The 3,429-nt window shown below is 43.4% G+C and overlaps 1 pseudogene; it reads left to right on the top strand.

Annotated features, from left to right (window-relative positions):
- Nucleotides 1-1,140, top strand: part of LOC103275784 — a 1,787-nt pseudogene extending 647 nt beyond the window's left edge.
- The last annotated feature ends 2,289 nt before the right edge of the window (nucleotides 1,141-3,429 follow it).

Raw genomic sequence — 3,429 nt, 5'->3', positions numbered from 1 at the left:
TCCACTCACCTCAGCCTCCCAAAGGCGTGGGATTACAGGCTGAGCCACCGAGCCTGGCAAGAACTCAGAAGTTTTTAAGGCCTCTGTCTCAATACCTTCTCTGGATTAGCAGAGAAATGTAATATGGAAAAGAGCATCCAGAGCTACGTCTTCCTCCAGCTGCTGTGAAGTTCAATGTAGCAAATCCGCTGCAGCCTGGGCCAATCAGTCACATCATATTGAAATGTAACTACCACTGAAAACAATCAGCAAGGGGAATTTTGCCAAGGGTAAGCTGGCAAAGATGTCCTCACAGACAGTGAGGTTACCTTAAAGGAAATTAACAAAAGAAGGTTGGATCCAGCAATTCTACAAAGGCTCTTCAGCAAGGTCAGAATAATGAAGCGTTTACACCACCCCAATACAGTTAACTTGGTCAAAGCTATTGATGTAGATAAAAACTCCATCTGATCATGGAATACGCAAGCAGAGGAGAGGTATTTGAATATGTGTCTGTTCATGGACGAGTGGTAGAACAAGCAAGATGGGTATTTAGTCAGATCCTGTGAGCAATACAGTACTGTCATCAACAACATATTGTCCACCGAGACCTCAAGCTGGACAGCATGCTATTCGAAGCCAACATGAATATCAAGTTAGTCGACTCTGGTTTTGGAAATGAGTTCACTGCCGGGAAAAAACTGGCCACTTTTTGTGGCAGCCTTTCCTACTCTGCCCCAGATCTCTTTCAGGGCAGAGAATACAATGGGCCAGAGGTCAACTTGTGGAGCTTTGGAATCATTTTCTACTTGCTACTCAGTGGCTCTCTTCCCTTTGTTGGACGAAGTGAGAAGAAGCTCAAAAAGAAAATATTGCAAAGGAAATAAGAAATCCCCTTTTACATATCAATAGATTGTGAAAAACTACAAAACACTTCCTAGTTGTAGATCTACTGATATGAGGTACTCTTGAGGAAATCCTAAGGAACAATTGGATCAATGCAGGGCATGAAGAAGATGAACTGAAACCATTTCTGGATCCAGAACAAGACATCTTACACCAGAAGAGAATAAGTGAAGGCATCTACCCTGTCTCAGCTTTTACCCCTTCTTCTTGTTAGCTGAGACACCAGAAGTCGATGTCCATGTCAGCAACTGGTAGCCCATGATGATGTTACCTCCAATGGACAGTGCAGGAGTTAACATCAAGGCTATGACTCTTCTGGAACAGAGGGCTCCAGTTGCTTCAATGCAACATTATAGTGCAGTCACTCCTGAACGAACCCTCTTCTCAGGAGGCAATGAGAGCACTTTGCACAACCAGCACTGGGAGGAACACACTGCCAAATATAACAGTTCCCCTCCCTCTCCCAGTCTGTCTCATAAAGACACAACATTCTCCCCCACTCAATGCCAAGGCTTCTCTAATCTTGTTACTAAAATAACATCAACATTCAGAGGAGTCGCAGGATGTCTGCTGAACAGGATGATGGCAGAAAAGCTGAGCCTCGTTCCCTCCACATCACATGGTATATAAAGATCACTAGTTGCTTGGACTCCTGGGATCTGTTTGAAATCCGCAAAGTGCTGGATGCCAATAACTGCAACTACCTGCAGAAAGAGTGCTTTTGGCTCTTTTGTGTCGACCTTGATGAGCATGCTCTGAACCTGGTCCGATGGGAGATGGAAGTCTGCAGACTTCTAAGAATGTCAGCAGACTCCGTTTTAAGCACATATTTGGAACATCTGCAGCATTCCAAACTATTGCTGCAAAAAATGCCAATGAGCTCAAGCTGTAACCCAGTCATTCACAACCAAAAGGGGAAATGTTGGAGACAACAGGCCTGCTTGAACTTTCCTGAAGGCATGCTTATCTACATGCAAAGGCATAATCCACCAAGTATGCTTCTGATGACAAAAGACATGGAGAGGCTTGGGAGAGGTCAGATGTGGGAGAGACATCAAGTCCTCAGCAGGCGGAAGGAGGAGACAGTTGGGGCTGAACCCTGGACACAGCACTGAGACCCCAGGGAGAAGAGGCGGAGTGTCACACAGAAGTCCCCTCAAGGCACTAGTGCAGACGACTGCTTGACTTTTGACCTGATAAAGAAGTACCTTGTGCCACCTTGCTGGCAACTTTTAAACCTGCCTTAAGACTCCAGCCTTTTTCATACCCACAATGTGAGCCTCCTTCTGTACCATTTCTGCATTGTGTTTTTCCACAAAGCATTGTAATGAGATGCCAGTTCAGTGTAGGCTTGACCTGCTTGCTCAGATGTTACCAGAAGAGTTTTGTATGTTGTAGAAGCTTTGAATTTTCACCCTTCAGAAAATCACAGGTAGAATTCAGCTGTTGTTCAGCATTTTTATACCCTGAATGTGCTCATCCTACTCCTAGATTTGTGAGATGTGTTTTTTCCCTAAAGCATTGTGCAGGGCTGACACTTTAGCTTGGCTTGGCCTGCTTGCTCCGACTTTTCAGAAGATGTTGATTATGTTGTAGACGCTTTGACTTTTCATACTTGAGAGTATCACAGGTAGATTGCAGCTCTTGTTCATCCTTTTGTTTACACAGACTGTGAGCCTCCTTCTCTTCCACTTCTGCATTGAAATTTGCCTCCAAAGCATTGTGCCAAGACGCCAGTTCAACAGGCTTGACCTGCTTGCTGAGATTTTTCCAGAAGATGTTGGTTGTGTTGTGGAAATTTTGAGTTTTCATCCTTCAAAACATCAGAGGTAGATTGCAGCACTTTTTCAGCATTTTTCATAGCTTGAATGGGAGCATACTTCTCTTCCATTTCTGATTTGTGGTTTTCCTCAAAAGCATTTTATGGAGATACAACTTCAGCCTGGGCTTGGCCTGCTTGCTTTGACTTTTTCAGATGATGTTGATTATGTAGTAGAAGCTTTGATGTTTCATCCTTCAAAGCATCACATGCCAATTGTGATTTGTTCAGCCTTTTCATACCCACAATTTGAGCTTCCTTCTATTTCATTTGTGCGTTGTGGTTTTCCTCCAAAGCAGTGTACTGAGATGCCAGTTCAGCCTGGGCTTGGCCCGGTTGCTCAAATTTTTCTAGAAGATGTTTGTTATATTGTAGAAGATTTGAGTTTTCATCAAGCAGAACATCACAGGTGAATTGCAGCTCTTGTTCAGCATTTTTCATTCACTGAATATGAGCATCCTTCTCTTCAATTTGTGAGATGTGTTTTACCTCCAAAGCATTGTACAGAGATGCCACTTTAGCCTTTGTTTGGCCTGCTTGCTATGACTTTTCCAGAAGTTGTTGATTACATTGTAGAATCTTTGAATATTCATTCTTCAGAGCATTACAGGTAGATTGCAACTCTGCTTCAGTCTTTTGCATATTCATAATGTGGACATCCTTCGCTTCATTTTCTGCATGGACTTTTTTATCTAAAGCATTGTACTGAGCTGCCAGTTGAACAT

This window comes from Carlito syrichta, unplaced genomic scaffold (assembly GCF_000164805.1).
Source record: "Carlito syrichta isolate Samal-C Ts95f unplaced genomic scaffold, Tarsius_syrichta-2.0.1 Scaffold315749, whole genome shotgun sequence".
Lineage (NCBI taxonomy): Eukaryota > Metazoa > Chordata > Mammalia > Primates > Tarsiidae > Carlito > Carlito syrichta.
Note: the sequence above shows the minus strand (reverse complement) of the source record. Positions and strands in the feature narration are given on the sequence as shown.